The sequence below is a fragment of the Mustelus asterias genome, chromosome 13 (assembly GCF_964213995.1).
Source record: "Mustelus asterias chromosome 13, sMusAst1.hap1.1, whole genome shotgun sequence".
Lineage (NCBI taxonomy): Eukaryota > Metazoa > Chordata > Chondrichthyes > Carcharhiniformes > Triakidae > Mustelus > Mustelus asterias.
The window spans coordinates 57,541,023-57,553,875 of NC_135813.1; the positions used below are offsets into that span (position 1 = coordinate 57,541,023).

The 12,853-nt window shown below is 45.5% G+C and overlaps 1 protein-coding gene across 4 annotated transcripts in view; it reads right to left on the reverse strand.

Annotated features, from left to right (window-relative positions):
• depdc5 (DEP domain containing 5, GATOR1 subcomplex subunit) overlaps positions 1 to 12,853 on the reverse strand; it is a 192,754-nt gene that overhangs the window by 131,018 nt on the left and 48,883 nt on the right. The window lies entirely within an intron of this gene.

Below are 12,853 nucleotides of genomic sequence, written 5' to 3' on the forward strand. Positions count from 1 at the left end.
AACCAAATCTAACACTTGGCCCGGTTCATTTCCCAGTACCAAATCCAATGTGGCTCGATGGGACAAATGGCCTCCTTCTGCACTGTTGGGATTCTATCAACAAGAGGTCTACCATTTAAGATGGAGATGAGATGATTTTTTTTCTCTCAAAGGGTCATTAGTATTAGGAAGTTATTAAAGAGGATTAGCATCCTTGAAAGTAGATAAAGGGCAGGGGGAAATGTAACCCAGGCTGCTAAAATAAGCCAGGGTGAATATTGTGGAGGATCTGACTATCATTTTCCAATCCTCACTGGATACAGGTTTGGTGTTGGGGGTTTGGAGTATTGCTAATTTGTACCTTTGTTTTAAAAGGGAGCGAGGGATAGACTGAAAAATTAGAGTAGTCAGTCTCAACACAGTAGAGAGCAAATTACTTGAATCAATTCTGAGGGACAGGATAAACTGCCACTTAGAAAGATGGATTAATCAGGAATAGTTATGGATCTATTAAAGGAAGGTTTTGTCTGACTAATCTGACTGAACTTTTTTGAGGAAGCAACAAGGAGGATGGATGAGGGTAACGTAGTTGATGTGGTCTACATGGATCTTAGCAAGGTTTTTGACAAGGTCCCATTGGTGGCACTGTGGTTAGCACTGCTGCCTCACAGCACCAGGGATCCAGGTCCAATTTCAGCCTTGGGTCACTGTCTGTGTGGAGTTTGCATATTCTCCCCGTCTGCGTGGGTTTCCTCCGGTTTCCTCTCTCAGTCCAAAAGATGGGCTGGTTAGGTACATTGGCCATGCTAAATTCTCCCTCAGTGTACCCGAACAGGCACCGGAGTGTGGCGACTAGGGGATTTTCACAGTAACTTCATTGCAATAAGCTTACTTGTGACATTAATAAATAAACATGGCAGACTAGTTAAAAAAATACAAGTCCATAGGATTCAGGGCAATGTAGCAAGCTGGATGCAAAATTGGTTCAGTGGCTGGAAACAAAGGGTCAATTCTGATAGATATTTTGGTGATTGTAAGAATGCTTCTAGTGGGGTTCCGCCGGATTCAGTACGGGTTCCTTTGATTTTTGTGGTATATTTAAATGGTTTGGATGTAAATGTTGGGGGAGTCTTCAAGAAGCTTGTAGATGATACAAAACTATGAACATTCCTTGTGTCTTTTTATCCATGACATCTCTATCAATCTCTCCCTAGCCTCCACCTATCGCTGGCCCTTTATCCAGTCCCTACAGCTTATCTCCACCTCCTGCCCCGCCACAACAGTATAAATCTCATCCATTTTCAGTTCCCAGTGACGCCCACTCCTATGAAAGAATTAACAAAGCCCTTGCACTGCCTCCCACAGTCCCGGTTTAATAATGGAGGCTGCAGAGCAGAGCTTGGTGACTTTATGTTGCCAGGTGCCGATGACAATGGGAAGGGGAGCTGTTCTTGCTGACAGCTCCTGCCATCCATGTGAAAGCATCTCAGAAAGCTCCAAAATGAGGCACACAGCTGGTAACCTGTGTGAAATGAGGATTCCGAGTAGGCAGGATTAGCAAGAATGAACAAAAGCTCTGACAGCCAAAATGACTAACGCCCTCAAAACAATTTGAGAGAGTATTATCATTGCAGGGAAAGGAAAGGAGGTAACATAGCACGGAATGGTCATGATGCCTGAAGGGCAAACTGATGCTGAACCACCGTGGGTTCAACTGGCAGATAAAGTGTGGATGGAAAAGCAGCAACATCTCAGTAACACAAAGAGACAAAATAATCTCTACTTTTCCAATTTACTAAAGAGCAGAAAAGCCTGTAACTTAACGCGATTATAACAAGAAAAATAGAAATGAGTTCCAAGAATTGAATCCCTACATCATTAAAGAAAGGACACAAGGAACTCAAACACTGGACATGGGAAGCTGAGCATCTCTTGAGGGCAACACACCTTGGCCTGGCCAGCCCACAAAAGAATATAAAACCAGGGAAACTCGGTGAACAGGGACCATAAACCTTTCTACACAACTCTGAAAAGATTCACTTGCTGTAGGATGATTAACAGAATTAAGATGCTTTGTCATGAAGATTTCTTTTTAGGAAAAAGGCTTGACAAAGAACTACAGGAAGTCAAGGAAATATAAAAGAACTGCTACAGGGCGGCACGGTGGCACAGTTGTTAGCACTGCTGCCTCACAGTGCCCGGGACCTGGATTCGATTCCAGTCTCAGGTCACTGTGCGGAGTTTGCACTTTCTCCCCGTGTCTGTGTGGGTTTCCTCCGGGTGCTCCGGTTTCCTCCCACAGTCCATAGATGTGCGGGTTAGGTGGATTGGCCATGCTAAATTAACCCTAGTATCAGGGCGATTAGCAGGGTAAATACGTGGGGTTATGGGGATAGGGCCTGGGTGGGATGTGGTCAGTACAGACTCAATGGGCCGAATGGCCTCCTTCTGCACTGTGGGGATTCTATGATTTTATGAACTAGGGTGCTCGAGGCCCTCAGAAACATGGATAGATTTGTCACTGAAGCTCAACTTGAATATATTCCCTTTCTTCAACAAAATCAATACACAAAAACTGGTGCTCGGAATGTAGGGCACTCCCCTCTTGGTGAGGGGAGTGGGGGGATGGAAATACAGCATATCACTAGAAGTCAACGCACCTGCCCAGGTAAGCACATTAAAGTTCCTGTAGCGCTATTTCAACAACATTCCCTTCGCAGGGTAGCCAGCTGATCACCTGGTCATGTCTCTTTTGCTCTTTGTGGGACAGATTGGTTAGTGCGCTTAACACAACAAGGGGCTTGGAAGTAATTCACTGGCTGTGAAGAGCTGCCTACCCATGAGTTAGTGATTGTTGAAGAGGTTGCTGAATCCATTCAAATTCCTCAGATACTGAGGCAGTCTGTGCTCACATGCAACAAGACCCAGACAACAAGCAGGCTTGGCTTGAGGGGTGGTGAGATTCCAGATGCAAAAGTGCCAGGCAATGGTCATCTCCAGCAAGAGAACGTCTACCTCCCCTGAACGTTCAATGGCATTACCGTCAACACCCTGGAGGTTACCACTGACCAAAAACTGAACTGGACTAACCGTGTAAATATTTAGCTGTAAGAGCAATTCTACAGTGAGTAACACCTCCCGACTCCCCAAAGCCTGGCCATTATCTACAAGGCACAAGTCAGGAGTGTGATGGAATACTCTCCGCTTGCCTGGATGGGTGCAGATCCAGCAACACTCAAGAAGCTCAACATCATCCAGGACAAAGCAGCCCGCTTGATTGGCATCCCATCCACCACTTTAAACATTCACTCCCTCCATAACTAGCATACTGTGGCAGGAATGTGCATAATCTACAAGATACACCATAGCAACTCATCGAGGCTCCTTCAACAATACATCTCAAACCCGTGACCTCTGCCACCCAGAATGAAACAGGCAGCAGGCACATGGGAACACTACAGAGGATTGATTAGTGAACAGGAAACAGAGAGTAGGTATAAATGGGTCATTTTGGGTTGGGAAGATGTAACGAGTGGAGTGCCACAGGGATAAGTACTCAGCTATTTACAATCCATATCAATAACTTGCATGAAGGGACTGAATGTACGGTTGCTAAATTTGCTGATGTTTGCAAAGTGATATAGAAGGACTAAGTGAGTGGGCAAAGATGTGGCAAATGGAGCATACTGTGGGAAAAATGCGAATTTGGCAGGTAGATTGGAAAAGGCGCATTTTAATAAGCTGGTGAGAGATTGTTGAATTCTGCGATGCAGAAGGAACTGGGTGTCCTCTACATGAATCACAAAGAGTTAATATGGAGCCACAGCAACTGATTCAGAAGGCAAATGGAATTATTTATTGCAAGGGGAATTAACTCATTGAAGACTCAGAATCCCTACAGTGGAGGAGGCCGCCATTTGGCTCATCGAATCTGCACTGACCCTCTGAAAGTGCACTTCATCTAAGCCCACTCCCCTGCCCATTCTCTGTAGCCTCGTAGCTAACCCACCTAACCTACACATCTTTGCACTGCGGAAGGAAACCAGAGCACCTGGAGGAAACCCACGCAGACACGGGAAGTGCAAACTCCACACCGACAGTGACCCTGCCTGTAAGGAACAGAAGGAAGTTTTGCTAGTTATACAGGGTGTTGCTGAGACCATATCCAGAGTACTGGGTACAGTCTCCTTATTTAAGAAAGAATATGAATTCATTAGAAGCCGCACAGGGAAGGTTCACTTGATTGATTCCTGGGATGAAGGGATTGTCTCCTGAGGAAAGGTCAGGCCTGTTTCTATTGGAGTTTAGAAGAGAGAGATGATCTTGTTGAAACCTATTAGATCCTGAGGGGACTTGACAGGGTGGATGCTGAGAGGCTGTTTCCCTTGTGGAAGAGACTGGAACGAAGGATAGGGCCTGGGTGGGATTGTGGTCGGTGCAGACTGGATGAGCCAAACGGCCTCCTTCCGCACTGTAGGGATTCTATGATTCTATAGGGAACACAATTTAAAAATAAGAGGTCTCCCATTCAAGGCTGAGCAACAAGAAACTGCTGTTCCTTCACTGGTTGCTGGGAAATGAGGAGAATTCTCTTCCCCAAGAGAGAGTGGTGGAGGCTGGGTCACTGAGTATTTTTAAGACTGAGTTAATGGATTTTTGATTGACATGGGAGTCAAAGGGTCACGGGGGGTTGACAGGAAAGTGGAGTTGAGACCGCAATCTGATCAGCCATGATCGTATCAAATGGCAGAGCAGGCTCAAGGGCCGAATGACCTGCTCCTGTTCCAAATTTGTACGTTCGTTATGTACTGCCTCCTGCAAGTTCCCCTCCAAGGCACACATCTTTCTGACTTGGAAAGAAATTGCTGTTCCTTCACTGTTGCTGGGTCAAAATACTGGAACAGCCTACCTAACAGGACGGGGCAATACTTCCAACCCATGCACTGCAGTGGATCAAGGTGACAGCTCGCCACTAGCTTCTCAAGAGTAATTGGAGTTGGGCAATAAACGATGGGCGGGATTTACTGCGCAAGCCACCACCAAGACAGCCCACCATTGGCCAGCGGCAGGATCATGGTCCCACTGTTGCCAACAGGGTTTCCAATTGAATGCACCCCTTGCCATCGTGAAAGCCGTGGCGGGACTGGATGATCCTGCCGGTGAGAACTACCGGAAAGTTCTGACCGTCGGCCTTGCCAGCGATGCCCACATCCAACAAATCAATTTGAAAACACAAACCACCTAATGCAGTTTCTGGCCAATTAGACTCAACGGCTTTCCCAGAGGTCACACTTCAGAAACAAGGCCAAATGGGTGTTTGGACCTGAAAGGTACAATAAACATGCAAGTTATCTTTGTTTCTTGGGAGCTGGCAGGTGTGCAGACAATTCAGATTGAATGTGTTTTACACCGAGGGTAGTAAACATCTGAAACAGTCTGTGTTCTGCTGGCCAGAAGGCAGGAACTCATCAGGAGTTCAAATACAAGATGAAATGAAGATGAGAGGGTATGGCCATTAGTTTCAGAGTGGAGTGCAGTGAACAGCAGCTTACACATCATGCATTCGACTCAGAAGATCATACATCCTGAGTTCTGACAAAAGGCTACTGTGTAAAACATTAACTTCTCTTTCCACAAATGTCAGCTGACCCATGTTTTCAGCATTTTTCAGGTTTAATATAGGAAATCAAGGGCGGCACGGTGGCACAGTGGTTTGCACTGCTGCCCCATAGCGCCAGGAACCCGGGTTCAATTCCCGGCCTTGGTCACTGTCTGTGAGGAGTTTGCACATTCTCCCCGTGTCTGCGTGGGTTTCCTCTGGCTGCTCCAATTTCCTCCCACAGTCCAAAGATGTGTGGGTTAGATTAATTGGCCATGCTAAATTCTCCCTCAGTGTCAGAGGGAGTAGCAGGGTATATAAATGGGGCTATGGGGATAGGGCCTGGGTGGGATTGTTGTCAGTGCAGGCTCAATGGGCCAAAAGGCCTCCTTCTGCCCTGGGATTCTATTCTATGATTCTATGAAGCAGATTGCCAGGGAGGTGGTGGAGCGGGATACATTGGAAAATTCAAGTGGGAGTGCAAGGTGAGTAAGAGTGAGTAACGCAGGATATTTTTGGAAGCTTCTAGCTGGGGGCTGGGTTTTTTTCTGGTCCTCTGTATCTGTTACACTTCAATAAACAACCCCATGATGAAAATCCTCATTACTTAAGGTTGTCATTTCACACTAATTCTGAAATATGGTTTTCTGAGCAGGTGCTCAAGAGTGTAATTTATCATTCACTATTAAATGTGTTCCTCTTCAAAAAAAAAAGTACACAGTAACTAATTATAATGGTCACATCTCCCGATCTTCAGATCGCGGATCTTAAACGTAAACGCCACATAATTTTTCATGCCATATGGCTACAAAAGCCATAAATTGTAGCGAGGATAATAAAACTCTTAATGGGATTGTATTGGTAAACTGAAGATTAAGTATAGCTTTGCTACACGGCTGAAAGGATACTATTGTGCGTTAGGCATCGATACCTACCATACTGTTTAAACAAAGTGAAAACGACCCTGCAAATCACTCCAATTTCTCTTAAAGGGAATTTACACACACAACCAAAAAATGCCACTCAGACTCAAGCAAAGTTACGACAAGTTTCAGTTCCTTCACGGGGGATGGGTGCATCAGGTTGAACATCTGGTGCAGCTGATGAAATATGTCTGTGAGCTGCACCAGGCATTGAGTGACAATAATGAAGCGACAGGAAACCCTGCCCCTATTCCTCCGCTAACCAGCAATATGGCTGCAAGCAAGTACACCATTCCCTGCACGTAACAATAAAGGATTGCATTGTAGCTAAATGCACCAGAACTCTGGCACTCTTTGACTTGGCAACAATAATCCTCACAACATACACCTGGGCCGGAATTTTACCGTCCCGCCCGCCACGGGAATCGGAGTGGGCGAGGGGCGAACCACGGAAAGATCCATTGACCTCAAGCGGGATTTTAGAGTTTTGGGACGAGCAAAGCCATAAAATCCTGCCCGTGTTCTCAGCTATACCAGAAATGATGGGTGGATTTTAATCTGTACAAATGCAAGATAATGAAACATTAGCTCTGCTGCCTCACAGCGCAAGGGAGCCAGGTTCAATCCCAGTCTGCGTGGAGTGTGCACGCTCTCTCCGTGTCTGCGTGGGTTTCCTCCGGGTGCTCCGGTTTCCTTCCACACTCCAAAGATGTGCAGGTTAGGTGGATTGGCTGTGCTAAATCACCCCTTAGCACCCAAAAGATCATAGAATCCTACAGTGCAGAAAGAGGCCATTCGGCCCATCGAGTCTGCACCAACCACAATCCCACCCAGGCCCTATCCACATATCCCTACATATTTACCCACTAACCCCTCTAACCTATGCAACCCAGGACACTAAGGGGCAATTTAGAAAGGCCAATCAACCTAGCCCGCATATCTTTGGACTGTGGGAGGAAACCGGAGCACCCGGAGGAAACCCACGCAGACACAGGGAGAATGTGCAAACTCCACACAGACAGCAACCTGAGCCAGGATTCAAACCCAGGTGTAGGTTAGATGGATTGGCCATGGGAAATCTGTGGGGTAACAGGGATAGGGTGGGGGAAAGGGCCTGTCAGAGAGAGTCGGTGCAGATGCAATGGGCTGAATGGTCTCCTTCTGCACTGGAGGGATTCTACGGTTTCCATTAATTTCTGCTAATTATCGATGACGCTAACTCTCCAATCAATGGGACATGGTTATCAATGAGGTGATTCAATTCCTGGGATTGATTTAGAGGACAAAACCTGCAGCCCTGCAAATCAAGAACATTCCTTCCACCCAAAACGGATCATTGAATCATAGAATCCCTACAGTGCAGGAGGAGGCCATTCGAAGCCACATTTGAAATGAGCATTTTATCTTCAAAAGTAGCCTTTCCTACTGAGACTGTCAAAAGAGAAGTGGTGAGAACGATTCGGATTCAATTGTTTTTATGAGCCTTAATTTGTTTTCACTGCAGAAAATTTCCCAAGGGAGAGATCGAAGCCTTCAAATGGAGTTGTACTGTTCCAAATGCAGCACTGTGAATGCACCGTTAACAGCTGCTGCAGAGTGAGGGCGGGTGAACAGGTCTCGCCGCAGTGCTCGCCAGTCCAATAATTCATCAGCAAAGGCTAACACGGGTAGAGGGGTCATTTGGGCGAGTACTGGCCGAGCTTGGCCAGTGCCCGTGGACGGGTGTTTCAGCAACTGTCTGTCACACAGAGAGTGGCAAAAACTATAAAACCGGAAATGGGGATGGTGGAAACCAACCAATGAAGCGGAACAGTGAATATCTCTCCAAGACAATCAGCAGATGCGAGTTTTCAAGAGGCAACAAGGGAAGGAGTAATAACAAACAGTGCTGGAAATATTCAACAGGTCTGGCAGCAGCAGCTGAAGAAGTTCTGAATAGTCATATTCGACTGAAGACGTTAACTCTGTTTCTCTCGTCACAGATGCTGCCAGACCCACTGAGCTTTTCCAACACTTTTAGCATCCAGAGTATTTTGATTTGAAAAGTGTACTTTTCCTGACAATCCTTTCCCATAGTGATGCTACGGTGCAGTTAAAAAATGTATTTTAATCAAGTTCTCTGCAGCTTTTTAAGCAGGCCTGTTTTTTTTTATTTTGGCACCGAAACTGTCTGTGAACTGGCATCTTTTACTGTTGCTGAAGCCGTAATAATAGATATGTCGTTTATTTCTAATTTGGACTAATGCAGTGTTCTGGAGTTTATTCATTTTGAAAATTGTTGACTTTCGACTGATTGACAGATCAGGTGATAATTTGGGACAGTTTCTTTCTCACAGGAGAAATCCAAAGGTCTTTACCTTCAGTTGGGCAGAAGCTGTTGGGAGAATACTGAAACAGTGTTTGTGTCTCTGTCCCTGGTATTGGAAATTCAGCTCTTGGTGGCTGGCTAGCTAGAAGCTAGAGGCAAGCGGTGTCCCTGTCTCTCAAAGTGTGCTGAAAGTTCTAGGGGAGGAAAGCCTCAGCGGTTCAATTCCATATCCAAAGGACTAATTCACAGCAGGTGTTGCAAAGCTGCAAGATCCAGCATCATGTGAGCATACTTGCTTTCTGTGCTAAGCCTAGGACAGGGTTTAAGTTTGTGGGGGTTGTTTGGTTTGGAACAGTATATTTAGCTGTTAAGGTTTATACAATGTTATGATTGTGTTTTTGGAATTGGTAAAAATTATTGCTGATTTTCTTATTATAGTTTATTCTTAAACTTTGTTTGATAATAGCTCCCTAGTGGGTCATTTGAATCATATCTGGAGTGGGACATCTTACGCTTACCCGTGCTAAATTCAAAGTGCAAAACTTATGATCTCGGCTGACTTGGATTAAAACACCATCATCCCCCCCCCCAACGATTCCCTGCTCCAATGCAATTCAACGGACAGCAAGCACCCTAGCACCCACGCCTTGATTTTAAAATTCTAGTCCCTCTCCATCTCTGTCACCATCTCCAGCTCTAAAACCCTCAAAGATCTCTGCCATCCTCTATTTCCGATTTCCTCCATCCAGCCATTCGCAAACATATCCTCAGTTGCCTGGTCCCCAAGCCCAGGAAACCCCTCCCTACATCTTCCCATCTTCTACACCATTTTCCCATGTCCGTTTCTTTGTTTCAGTATCATTGTTCTCGTCTGACAATGCTTTCACCATGCTGAAAGTGCTGTGTAAATGTAAATTCTTGTTGATTACTGTTAGCAGGCTACTTAGTCATGTGACAAGGGGAGGTAAACCAGTCCAGTCCTCACCTGAGTGATAGCTAATCAGGAGCGAGGCAGTTGAGCAGACACTATTGGATAGTCAGCTTTTTGATTTGATTTATTATTGCCACATGTATTGAGATACAGTGAAAAGTATTGTTTCTTGCACACTATACAGACAAAGCATATCATTCATAGCGTACATAAGGGAGAAGGAAAGGAGAGAGTGCAGAATACAGTATTACAGTCATAGCTAGGGTGTAGAGAAAGATTCACTTCATATATGGTAGGCCCATTCAAAAGTCTGATGGAAGAAGATGGAAGAGAGAATGTCCGGGGTACGTGGGGTCCTTAATTATGCTGGCTGCTTTTCCGAGGCAGCGGGAAGTGTAGACAGAGTCAATGGATGGGAGGCTGGTTTGCGTGATGGACTGGGCTATGTTCAAACCCTTTGTAGTTGCTTGTGGTCTTGGTCAGAGCAGGAGCTGCACCAAGCTGTGATACAACCAGAAATGATGCTTCCTATGGTTCATCTGTAGAAATTGGCCGACTTTTCCAGCGCTCAATCAAGAAAGACTCGAACCAAACATCACAATCATTTCACTGCCCAGCTGAAGTTAAATCATTTAGCGTATACTCCAGTGCGGATGGCTCAGCTACTCACTGCTGACAAGGAGCTTTAGAAATTCTGAGCCATTCAAATATCCATTTCTAATCAAGTACTGGTTTGATTGCAGCATCAACTGTGTGCCATTCTGTAAGAAGCTCAGTGAATAAATGAATTTCCATGTCATTAATATCAATGTAGCTTTTGACATGCCTTCAAGATGGAGATACTGCACAAGAGCGGTTTGATCTATGGTGTTTGCTTAGTGAAAGGCAATGCTTACAGTAAACAGGCATCAGGTCCAAAAACACAGATTAGACTTATGGGCTTTGGCTGATCTGAAAAATAGCATATGCAATAGATGGCAAACAGACAACACACTATAATAACTCCTGTGAAATTCCGGGTAAGTAGCTTTCATGCTTGTAAAAGCTGATCATGTATAGGTAGCAAGAGAAAATGCTTTTCCCTTTCATTCTGAACGTGCTGAATTTAAAAAAGATATAACTGTCATAGAAACATAGAAACTAGAAGCAGGAGTAGGCCATTCGGCCCTTCGAGCCTGCTCCACCATTCATCTTGATCATGGTTAATCATTAAATTCAATATCCTGATCCCCCCCCTTCCCCCCATATCCCTGAATCCCTTTAGCCCCAAGAGCTGTATCTAATTTCTTCTTGAAATCAGACAACGTTTTGGCCTCAACCACATTCTGTGGTAGTGAATGCCACACATTCACCATCCTCTGGGTGAAGAAATTTCTCCTCACCTCAGTTCTAAAATGTTTACCCCTTCTCCTCAAACTATGACCCCTAGTTCTGGACTCCCCCACCACTGGGAACATTCTTTCTGAATCTACCCTGTCTAACCCTGTTAGAATTTTATAAACTTCTTTGAGATCGCCTCTCGCTCTTCCAAACTCCAGTGAATATAATCCTAACTGACTAATCAACCTGGTAAACCTTCGCTGTACTCCCTCTATAGCAAGGGCATCCTTCCTCAGATAAGGATACCAAAACTGCATGCATTGGAGCTCATGCATTTGCAGTCAGCTTTTCTGCTGATAAAGCTGAACAGGTTTTCATCAGGCTGGTTCAGAAACTGAATTTATTCTGGGACATCTGTTGTCTGCCCAGTTCCAGATACTGCATAGGCCAAGCTGGTCTTCCCTCAAGTATGGGGAAAGATGACCAAATTGAGTTGTTTAATTAGCTTAAAGGATGTGATAACGGTAGGTAGAAAGAAATGTTTTCTGGTGGGAGAAACTCAGATCAAGCAGGCACAATCTTAAAATTATTTTAGTTATTTAGCAAATGCAAAGTCCCAAAGCCAAGCAGTTTCTTCTGGGCCTGCTGGGTTGCGTGCAGATAGGTCTCCCCTGAATCTGTAGATTGGACAGTCTAGGATGTGCTGCATAGTTTGCTCTCTCCCACAGGCATATAGGAGGCTGGCACTAATGCCCCATGTGTGGAGGTTGGCTGAGCAGGGGCCGTGGCCAGTCCTGAACCCTGTTGAGGATGGACCATTCTTTCGTTGGAAGGTTGAAACCAGGCAGCCGTTGGGTTGAGTTTGAGACCAGGTACTTGTTTGTCATGTCCAATGATTCCCATTTATTTGTTCAGGTGGAATTTGCGTTGAAGTCCTGTATGGGAGGCTTTTTCAAATCGGCCTTCATGACGATGGTATTACTGCCATCATGAAGTGGCAAGGTGGGGAGGCATCGGGAATTTTTTCTATTATTTTGTGGCTTGTTTCCAGTCAGCAGAATTTGAGCCAGGCCACTCAGGAACGATGTCAGGCAGCATTACTTCACAAAAAAAGGGTGGTGGAAATCTGGAATCCTCACCTCCAAGAAGATGTTGAGGCTGAGGGTTAGAACCATTGAACCTCTATGCTGCAGAAAGAGACCACTCGGTCCATTCAGTCTGCACCGACCCTCCAAAAAAGCATCTTACCCATGCCCAATTCCCTGCCTTATCCCTGTAACCCCACACATTTCCCATGGCCATGCCACCTAACCTGTACATCTTTTGGACTGAGGAAGGAAACAGGAGCACCCGGAGGAAACCCTCGCAGACACGGGGAGAATGTGCAGACTCCACACAGACAGTGACCCAAGCCGGAAATCGAACCTGGGTCCCTGGCAATGTGAGGCAGCAGTGCTAACCACTGTGTCACCGTGCCGTCCATTGAAACATGCCCGTTCATTGAAAGTTTCATAACGGAGATGGAAAGACTTCAATTTGGACAGAGTATTGAAGATTACACAATCAGGTCGGAAAGATTATGTTAAAGCAAAGGTCAGCCTTGATCATAGAAACTCTACAGTGCAGAAAGAGGCCATTTGGCCCATCGAGTCTGCACTGACCACAATTCCACCCAGGCCCTACCCCCATATCCCTACATATTTACCTGCTAATCCCTCTAACCTACGCATCTCAGGACACTAAGGGGCAATTTTAGCATGGCCAATCAACCTAACCCGCACATCTTTGGACAG